At 30.9% G+C, this 11,778-nt stretch overlaps 1 protein-coding gene across 9 annotated transcripts in view; it reads right to left on the reverse strand.

The window, feature by feature from the left end:
- Window positions 1-11,778, reverse strand: part of LOC138757498 (TBC1 domain family member 1-like) — a 312,814-nt gene that overhangs the window by 173,391 nt on the left and 127,645 nt on the right. The window lies entirely within an intron of this gene.

An 11,778-nucleotide genomic window follows, 5' to 3' on the forward strand; every position in this document is an offset into this window, starting at 1 on the left:
TATGTGTCCCAATTTTTTTTCATATTGTGCATAATTGTCTCTTAAGTTATAAGTAATTTTCTCTAATGGAATACATTTGTTCATTTCTGTGAGCCACTGCTGTATTTTCAGGGGTGTCTCCATTTTCCAAGTTATCATTCTGCATTTTTTAGCTGCTGTTAATGCAACCTTGATAAATAGTTTTTGGAATCTGTTTAAATTTAATTTTAACTTTGTCTTTTATATTACTTAACAGAAACATTTCTGGGTCTTTTGCATTTTGGGTTTTTTTTTGTAATTTGATCTAGTATAAAATTTAAATCCTTCCAAAAGGGTTTCACTTTTGCACATGTCCAAACTGAATGCATCATTGCAACAATTTCTTGTTTACAGTGAAAGCATTTATCAGATAACGTCAGGTTCCATTAAAAAAATTTTTTTGAGGTGTAATGCATAGTCTATGAAGCCAATTAATTATATGTATCATTCAATACCAAGCATTTATTGTATTTGTCGTGGGGCCCATACATAATTCCTTCCGAGTTTCATTCTTTACTTGTACGTTTAAGTCATTTTCCCCAATGGCGTTTGGGTCTATATATTGCCTCATCTTTTCCTTTATCTTGCAATTTAATATACATATTTATAATAAACTTTTTAATTATCATAGTGTCCGTGATTATATATTCGAAGCTACTACCTTCAGGTCATCTTAGATCCCAGCTTTTCTTTTAAAAAAGTTAATTGATAATATGAAAATATTGAACCATGCTATATTGCATATTTATCTTTTAGCTGTTCAAATTGTCAGTAGGTAATACCCCAGAAAAGTTTTTTTTAATTCCTGATTTTTTTTCTTGACCATTTCTTAAAATATATCTATTATTCATTGTGAAAAGTATTAATTGGTTTTGTTTTAGCAACATATTTGGCATCTGAGTTTGCTCACTTTCACTCTAAATGTATCCTACTCAATATTTTTAATATATGGTGTAGGACTGTGATGTTGCACTAACTTCTCATTCCACTTGTAAAGTACATGTTCAGAAACACTTTCCCCCAGTTTATATAGTTCCACCCTAAGCCAGGCTGGTTTTTCTCCTACTTTATAAAAATCCAACAAGAATCTTAATAGGGCAACCCTATAATAGTTTTTAAAATTTGGCCACTGCAATCCCCCTTGTTTCAGATTTTCTAAGGCTATTCTTGGTTTCTTACCTTTCCATAAATGTTCTTGTCAATTTATTCAATTTTTGAAAAAAATTCCCTTGTTACGGGAATAGGTAGTGTTTGAAATGAATATTGTACCGTGGAAATCTATTCATTTTAATAGAGTTTACTCTCCCTACCTGTAAGTCTTTCCATTTCTCCAAGTCTTTTTGTATTTTTTTCCATTAACGGTTGATAATTTAGTTTAAACAGATGATTTAAATTATTATTTATTCTGATGCCTAAATAGCATATTGCCTGTACCTGCCATTTTAGAAGCCAAGCCAAAGAAGATAGTTTGCCGTATTCATCGGCAATACTTCACATTTATCAGTATTAACTTTGTACCCGGAAATTGTCCCATATTCTTTCAATTTGGTATATAACTTCTTTATTGATTCTTCAGGATGGGTTAAATATACTATAATGTCATCTGCAAATAAACTAATTTTAAATTCTTCCTCTTTAATCCTTATTCCCTTTATCATTCTATCTGTTCTTATCATTTCTGCCAATGGTTCTATTGCCAAGTCAAAAAGGGAAGGTGATAGTGGGCATCCCTGTCTTGTTGACCTACTCAATTTGAAATAATATGAAATATACCCATTGCTTACCACTCTTGCCTTTGGATTATTATATAGGGCTTTGATCCAATTAATAATTTTTTCTGAAGTACTTTAAAGAGAAAACTCCATTCCAGCCTATCACCTTCTCTGCATCTAGAGCTATTGCTACTGTTGTTTTTATTTTCTTCTGCCATATGTATCAGATTGATAAATTTACATACATTATCTGCTGCCCTTCTATTCTTAACAAATCCTGACTGATCTTATTTCACCAACCGCAGTAAACAATTCACTTATCTGTTTGCTAGTAATTTTGCGATTAATTTATAATCAGTATTTAAAAAGGAAATTGGTCTGTATGAAGATGGTGACAATAGGTCTTTCCCTGTTTTTGGAACTTTTGTCATTATTGCCATCTTGCAAGATTCAGACAAGTTCTGAGTTTCTTCCACGTGCTTTATTACATCTATAAAGGGTGGAATTAATAAGTTATTAAAAGTTTTGTAAAATTCCATAGGGAATCTGTCCTCACCCAGTGCTTTATTATTTGGTAGATTCATTAATGTGTTGTATATATCCGTGATCGTTAGGGGATTTTCTAATTTATTTTGTTCTTCTGAATCTAACTGGGATAATTTGATATTAGATTAAAAATTATCTATTTCCCTATTCTTCTCTTGGACCTCTGATTGGTATAATTACATAAAAACTCCTGAAATTTTCATTAATCTCTTGTGGTTTATATGAAATCTGATTATTTCCATTCCTTATTGCTACAATAGTTCTTGTTACTTGCTCTGTCTTCAACTGCCAAGCCAAGAATTTGTGAGTTTTCTCTTTGTTTACTTTTCATTATTTTTTTTCCACTTGGTATGTTTATATCGTATCATATTTCAGTTTTTTTTCCTGTCAATTGGCTTTTTTTCCTATATTTTCTTCTTTCATTAAATCTTTCACTCGACTTACTATACCTTTTTTTTTCTATTTCTTGGTAATGTTCTTTTTTGATTTTAGTTATATAACTTATTATTTGCCCTCTAATAAAAGCTTTCATTGCATCCCATAATATAAATTTATATTCATATCTAAATATATTTTAATTTGTTGTTCTATAAATTGCCTAAAGTCTTGTCTTTTTAGCAGGATGGGGTTAAGTATCCATCTATATCCTTTAATTGGAGTATCCTCCAGAGAAATTGCTAGCTGTAAGGGCGAGTGATCTGATAACAATCTTGCTTTATACTCAACATCTTGGACTCTCCCTTGTATTTGAGCTGAAAGTAAAAACATATCAATCCTGGAGTAGGTCTGTTAGAATAATATAAGTAATCCATCTTTTGTGTCTTATGTCCTCCATATATCTTGCATTGAACTTGCTGTAAATTTAGTTGCTTTTTTTTAATTTTTATCAGTTTTATCTAATAATGGATCAAAGCTAAAATTAAAATCTTCACCCAGTAAGATATGTCCTTGTGTATCCGGTAATTGTAAAAAATATCCTGCATAAATTTCTGATCGCCCTCATTGGGTGCATATACATTCAATAAGTTCCAGGATTCTTAGTAAATCTGGCATACTATCATAACATATCTCCCAGCTGGGTCTGTAACTATTTTTTCTATTTTAATAGGCAATTTTTTATTAATAATATAGCTTAACCCTCTAGTCTTTGAGTTGTAAGATGATGCTACCACATGACCCACCCAATCTCTCTTCAATTTAAGATTCTTCTGTTAAATGAGTCTCAAACAAATGCTATATCTATTTTTTTACTTTTTTAGTGATGTCAATCATCTTTTTTCTCTTGATTTGTTTATATACGCCAATTAACATTAATTGTCATAAACTTCAACGTATTCATTTTGTTAGCTCATGTTTTTTACATATCACCTTTCAGGTCCTCAAAATCTTCTCCCACCACATGTTGAAAATTAACATCTTTCTAAACATGTTGACACAAACACTCAGGGAGAAAAAAAATTAAGAACCCAAAAAAAAGATGAAGAAATTATAAAATGGAAAACATGGAGAAAACTCCCCTTATTGAGTTGCCCTTGCTGACCTGCAGGACAACCACACACTCTTTAACTTTGCAGGCTGTGGTATAAACTGCAATTGTTAACTGATATTGCAGCAAACCGTCTCTCCCCAGACCCAGCCCTCCCCCAGAGAATTTATAACTTATTTTCTAAACACTTAAACAAAGATCTCATATAATCCAACTATCAATCAATCGGTTAACCTCCAAACATATTTACATATATATTGTCTTTAGCTGTCTCTTAGTTCTATCAACTACTTTCTTCCTTGTTGAATATTTGTCAGTTGTTTAATGAAGTCTCAAGCTTTTCTTGGGCCATCAAAGAGTTTATTTTGTCCACTCAGGATAAATATTTTTAACACTGTAGGGTGCTACATGACAAATTTGTAACCTTTCCTCCATAATATGTCTTTTATTGGGTTAAATTCCTTGCATTTTTTTTTAAAGTTCAAAACTTATATACGGTAGAAAAATATCTTATTCCCATGATGTTCCAATGGAACTTTAATTTCTTTTGTTCTTCTGGCCACCAGCCCTAATATTTTTTCCCTTGTCGGATACCTTAATAACTTGACCAGGATGGAATGTGGTCTTTGCTGTGCCTGCGGCTTTGGTGCCAAAGCTCTGTGGGCTCTTTCAATTTCTATTTCTTCCTGAATTTCTTCCGTCTCCAGAGTTTGTGGGATCTATTGTTTTAGAAATCCTTTCATGTCCGTACCTTCCACACCTTCTTTCAGGCCCACTATTTTAATATTAAAATGCCTACAAAAATTTTCAATAATGTCAATTTTTTGGGCCAATAAATCCTGTGTCTTTGTGACCTTGTTTCTGCTTTTTCCTTTCAGACAGTCATTTCCACACCTTTCTCTCTCTTCTACTTCTTCACATTGCTTTTTCATATCCTTAATGCATTTTCCATACATTGAATTTTTATATCTGCTTCTAGTACACATTCTCTATTAAGTCTGATTTCTGACATTAATGTTTCCAATGTCACTCTCATATGGTTGTCAAAGTAATTTATGTATCTGTTTGCTTTTGTCTTTTACCTTTATTTTCCTTCTGTATCTTTTTTTTTAATCTCTTCTAAGTCTTCTATCTCTTGCTCCATGTCTTCATTTGATGTAGGATCCATATCTAGGGCTATTTATCTTGGTTTACTTATTGTTGTGCTTGCTGTTGGTGACTGTTTTCTTTAGTGTCTTGATTGGAATGCATTCTGCACATGCACAACTCCTCGCACATGCGCTTTAGTGTTCCATTTTCTTTTTCAGACACCCATCGCTGGAGCCCACCCTGTGATCTCTCGCGCTGATGCTGCTCACCTGTCAGTTTTGCAGCTCAGGCCACCTTACCTAGAAGAGCTCCCGGTTCAGACGTGTAGGTAAGGCCTTCTTTTTTGTTTTCTGGTGATTTTTTCAATTCTTCTTTGTTATTTGTCATGATTTTTTCTATTTTCAGAGCCATTTTCTATCTTTTCTTTTAATGTTTATGCCTTGTTTCCTGTATTTTTTAAGTTGTAACTTTGTTTTTTTTTTAAACTTTTGAATTATTCTCCCAAGAGGGCGGGTTTCACCTGACCAACCGCTACTCCATTATGTCACGTCACAATTGAGCTACTTGATAATAATTCTTAGTTAGGAAGCTGCAAACCTCCCAACTCATATTTCCATGTTAATTTTTGTATAGATACTCTTGATATTTTACCTTGCCTAAGAAATTTTGTTATATGTTTATTTAATCCTGAAATAACTTTTGTGGTAACAATATAGGTAAAGTTTTAAAAAGATATTGTATCCGCAGAAATATATTCATCTTAATACAATTTACCCTACCTACTAATGTTATTGGCAAAGTTGTTCATTTTTTCAAATCAACTTTTTTAAGCAATGGTAAATAATTATTATCTATCAGAATCCCTAAATATTTATTCAGCTCCTTTAGCCATTTAAATTGAATATTTCTTCTACAAAGAGTATAATTTCCTTGCATGAGGGGCATAACTTTGCTTTTATCCCAATTTATTTTGTAAACTGAAATCTTATTGTTTTCCTCCAAATGCAAATGTAATTTATATAAGCAAGTCTCTGGTTCAGTCAAATAGATCAAAACATCGTCTGCAAATAAACTAATTTTATACTCCTCATGATCAACCTTAAATCCCTTAATTTCTCAATCACTCCTAATATATTTTAGCGAGTGACTCTATCGCTAAAATAAACAAAGATGGGGATAAAGGACAACTTTGTCTACTGGATCTTGCCAAATAGAATGGAACAGAGATTTGTTCATTAGTCACTACTTTCGCCTTAGTATTTTTGTATAATGCCATGATCCAATTTATAAAAGTTTGTCCAAACCCAAATTTATCTAATTCTTTAAACAAAAAAATTTCCAGAAAAAGATTTTTCTGCATCTAAGTGCCACTACTACACTTAGATTCTTCCTCTTTTGTGCTGAATGTGTAAAACTAATTAATCTTTATCTGAGGGATCAGGAAAACTGGAATGGGATGGATAAAATAGCAGAGAAATCAGCAGAAGAATTTATTTATAAATGGGAATCAAAGTTAATAACTGGTATGAAGGAGGCACCTTAAACATATGATTACCACTTGGAACAAGATAAATAATGAAATAGGAACAAAATGAAGTATATCATCTAAAATACTTTGGATTCAAAACAATCTTGTTCCTTTTACTAAAAATAACCCATTTTTACATATCTGGTTTCACAAAAGTATTAAAAATGTAGATTGTCATGAACAAGCTCAATTGATGTTGTTTCAACAGTTAAGAAATAAATATGGAATTACTCAAAATACACTTTTTTGCTATCCTCAATTGAGGGGATATTTGCAGGAAAAATTAGGTCCAACAATGTACTTACTGGCTTTTAGCAAGTTAGAGGTTCTTATCAGGAGAGGATTATATTAAATGATTTCTGCAAAGTATCCTATTAAAAAGGGAATACATAAACCTAGACAGAAATGGGAGGTTGATTTAAATATTACAATTGATAAGAAAAGATGAACAGAACTCTGTCAAGACTTTATGACAAATATTATAAATGTTAGATACAGTTTAGTTCAATATTATTATTTACATCAATTATATTTAACACTGCAAAAATTGTACAAAATGAATCGGACTTATCAGGTAAACGTTTTAGATGCGGTGAAGAAATAGGAACCTTTTTACATTCTACTTAGTCATGTTCTAAACTTAGAACTTTTTGGATGGATCTCTGAAAGTTTTTAGAACATTTTATTGGTATTGTTATTCCACAAAATCTAGATTTATTTTTGTTGGGGAACATAGAAGGAATAAGACCTGAATTAAAACTATAATTTTATCAAGTGAATTTATTAAAATAGCTTTAGCAGTGGCAAGGAAGTGTATTGAAAATGAAATGCACATTTGGGTATGAAAAGATGGCATTCGTAAATTCAAAGCTGTATACCTTTAGAGAAAATTACATACAATTTGAGAAACAAATATTCAACTTTCGTACAAATGTGGAGCCCAAATATGCAAAGTATAGAGATAAATATGTAAATATTTACTTCCGGCCTCTTAAGATCTCTGTGATAATCTTCTTCCCTAAAGTTGTTTAATTATAAATATTTCAAGATCTCCGTGTGTGAGCTAATTCTTTGTGCAATCCAGATTAACTATTTTTTTTAATACTTTCTAATTTTTTAATATTTCTTTTATATAACTATATATTGTATCTTGTTATTATTTTAACTTTTATAATGGGAGGGGGTAAGAGGGAGGGAATGGTAAGGGGAGGGGTTAATACCACGTAATTACTGCAATTTTTAAATTTAATTAGGTATCAACTCAACAATTATAATTACATGGATGAAAGAAGGGAATAAAAGATTGGAAGTAGATGGATGTAAAAGCAATAGGAGATGCATAGATTCTGGCATCTTTTTTTCAAACTTTATTTAAAAGATAGAAAAAAAACATAACATACAGTATAGAAATAATCAAAAAAAAGAATTTTACATTAACACCCACCCCACCCTCCCAACCCTTCAGCCAACTCCCTTAAGGGGAGCAAATAAATAAATAAATAGATAAATAGATTTATATATAATGAAAATATTATAAATGTTAATAACATTCAAAGTATATCTAAATGCATATATTTCAAATACGGAGACCACTTACTAACAAAAGAAGAATAATTATCATGTAAATTATAAGTAATTTTTTCCATAACAATACATACTTTCAATTCATTGTACCAACATGATATATTAATCTCAGTATCATCTTTCCAAGTACTAGCAACGCATTTATGCGCTACTGATAACACCAAAAATACAAAAGCAATTTGAATTTTGTCCAATCCCATTCCCCTTAATGAATACAAATTTCCCAACAAAAAAATAGTTCGATCTAATGGTAATATAAAATTGTATAATGTTTCCAAAACTACTTTAATTCCTTGCCAAAATGATTGTACTTTAACACAAGTCCAAACGGCATGCAAAAAAGTTCCAATACATGAGCCACATCTAAAACAAGAATCTGAATTACTAAACCAATATTTTTTTTAGCTTTTCCGGGGTCTAATATAATTGATGCAAAAGATAATTATTAACCATTCCATATCTTACATTAGTCAATTGAATTACATTGTCCTGACACATATTCGCCCAATCAAAATAAATACTAAATCACTCTCCCATTTAAGTTTAGATTTCTCCCAATCTGACTTATGTATAATTTGTTACAAGATAGTATAGATAACTGAAATATAACCCTTTTTCAGTATAAAGGAAATCAAAGATTCAAATCTCGACAAAGTCGGTAAAATCATCTCTCTACCATAATTATCTGTAATCAAAACTCTAAGTTGATAATACACAAACAAAGAATTTACAGGTATATCAAATCTTTCTCTCAATTGATTAAAAGAAATAAATCACCCCTCTATAAAACAATCTTGTATCGTCTTTATACATTTAGAATCTTAAATCTTTAAATGGTTATTAAACATTGAAAAAATAAGCTGATTATTATACAATGGAGTTAAAATTGATAATTTATCTTTTGACACTAACACCGTTTTTTTTAAATCCAAGACGTTAACAAATGTTTAAATATCAGCATATCATATTGCTGTAACAAAATCAAATTCTAACCAAATATAAATTCATGCATCTCAACCCTAGGAATACACGCCATCTCCACTTTAGCCCAGCTAGGAGGCTGTTCTAAATTCATCAATCTACTAAAAAACTTCAACTGCGCCACTTCATAATAGTTTTGAAAATGTGGTAATTGTAGGCCGCCCAGTGCACACTTCCATGCAAGTCTATGCAACGCCACTCAAGCTAATTTACCTTTCCATAAAAACTCTCGTACTGCTTTATTCAAATCTTGAAAAAAGCCCTTAGAAAGTAAACAAGGTATTGACTGAAATAAATATTGAATTCAAGGAAAAATATTCATTTTAATACAATTAACCTGACCAATCAAAGTTAATAGAAGATCTTTCCACTTAATCAAACCTGCTTTAATCTGTCTTAATATAGGTACATAATTAAATGATATAATGATTAATAATTAGTATCCATAAACACACCTAAATATTTAATTTTATTTGTCCACCTTAATTTTCTAATAGTTTTAAATTCAGAATAATCTCCCACTCCAACTGGTAAACTTTCACTTTTATCCCAATTAACTTTATATCCTAATAATTCTCCAAATTTCAACAAACATTCTTGCAATTGTTTCAACAACCGTTCCGGTTCCGTCAAGTATACCAACACATCGTCCGCAATTAAGTTAATTTTATATTCTTCATTCTTAACCCTCATCCCTCTAATTTCTTCATTTTGTCTAATAGCCTGAGCTAAGGGTTCAATAACCAATGCAAATAAGGCTGGTGACAATGGGCAGCCCTGTCGAGTTGAATGAGTCCATTTAAATGGTGAAGGAATCTGTCCATTTGTCACCACCCTAGCAATCGGGTTCGTATATAAAGCCTTAACCTAACCAATAAAAAAAAGGGCCAAATTTAAATTTCTCTAACACTTTGAATTAAAAATCCCACTCAACCCTATCAAAAGCTTTTTCTGCATCTAATGCTTTTGATATGTGTTGACTAAAATAATTAATCGAAATATATCGTCTGATGCATTTCTATTCTTAATAAAATCTGTTTGATCAATATGTACCAACTTGGGCAAATATTTAGCAAATCTATTAGCTAATACTTTTGCTATAATTTTATAATCTACATTTAATAAAGAAATAGGTCTATATGAAGACACTTTTGATGGATCTCTATCTTTTTTTGGAATGACAGTTATTAAAGGACTTGAACATGATTCTGGTAACTTTTGATCTTCACTAACTTGATTCAACACTTCTCCAAATACATTAGAAAAATCATCATTAAAAAAGTTTATAAAATTCCACAGGGAATCCATCATCCCCTGGGGACTTTCCATTAGGCATTTCCTGAATAGCTTCCTTAATTTCAAAATCCGTAAATGGAGATTCCAATTCCTGAACATAATTTCCATGTAATACTTTAATTTAGATAAGTAAGAGTCAATAGAACCATTATCTGGTTTCCCCTCAGAAGTATATAATTTCTAATAAAATGAATTTAACTGGTCATTCATTTCCTGAGGTTTGTAAGTAACTTTTGAATTCTTCTTAACAACATTAATAGTCTGAGATGTCTGTTCAGCTTTCAATTGCCAAGTACCTTATGAGCTCTTTCCCCAACTCATAATAACATTGTTTAGATCGATTAATTAAGCGCTCAAACTGACAAGTTTGTAAAGTATTATAACGTAATTTTAACCTCACTAATGCAACTTTTTTATCTTCTGTTACACCTTTCTGAAAATCTTTCTTTAATTCAGCAATCTTATTTTCTAATTCTAAACTTTCTGCCATATATTGTTTCTTAGCTTTTGTAGAATAACTAATAATCTTCCCCCTCAAATAAGCTTTTAAAGCATCCCATATTACAAAATGACTATCCACAGAATTAACATTCTCGGTCAAAAATAAAGAAATCTGCTCTTTAACAAAAGTAACAAACTCTGGTTTATTCAATAACATTGCGTTAAACCTCCATCTAAACGACGGACATACTACCTCCGAACTTTCACAAGAAAAAAGTAATAATGAATGATCTGATATAACTCTACTTTTATATTCAGCTCGTAATACTCTACCTTGTAAATGTGCTGATACCAAAAATAAATCAATTCTAGAAAATGAATCATGTCATGAATAAAAAGAGAAATCTTTCTCTGTAGGATTAACTTTTCTCCAAATAACCACCAAATTTAAATCTTTCATTAACGCGTTAATTTGTGTTGCCATCTTTGATTTCCTTATACTTTTTGGATTTCTGTCCAATAAAGGGTCCAGAACATAATTAAAATCACGACCAACTAAGACATTTTCATTAGCTTGCATTAACAGTTAAAAAGCTTCTGAAATAAACCACTCATCATCTATATTAGGGGCATAAAGATTCAGCAAAGTCCCAGATTCAGCAAAAATTTTACATTTCACTCTTAATACTGTGCCAACATACCCCTCTGAAGATTCCAATTCAAATGGTAAATTTTTATGAATAAAAATCGTTACTCCTCTTGCCTCAGAATTAAAGAAAAAACATGACCAACCCAATCTCTTTTCAATTTCAAATGTTCTTTTTCAGTCAAATGTGTTTCTTGTAAAAAAAAAGCAATATCAATTTTCATTTTTTTAAATATAATCAATATTCTCTTTCTCTTAATTGGATTATTTAATCCCTGAACATTAAAAGTTGCAAAATTCAATTTAGACATCCTTTTTAATTACTAATATATTTACACACTATAAAATAATGCTCCCCTCTATAATTCTTCAAAAAAAAACCCTCAAAAATAACAGAAAAACACAAAAAAAACACCCAAATGTAGTAATACCCTAAAAATATGGGTGTGGT

Source organism: Narcine bancroftii, chromosome 3 (genome assembly GCF_036971445.1).
Source record: "Narcine bancroftii isolate sNarBan1 chromosome 3, sNarBan1.hap1, whole genome shotgun sequence".
NCBI lineage: Eukaryota > Metazoa > Chordata > Chondrichthyes > Torpediniformes > Narcinidae > Narcine > Narcine bancroftii.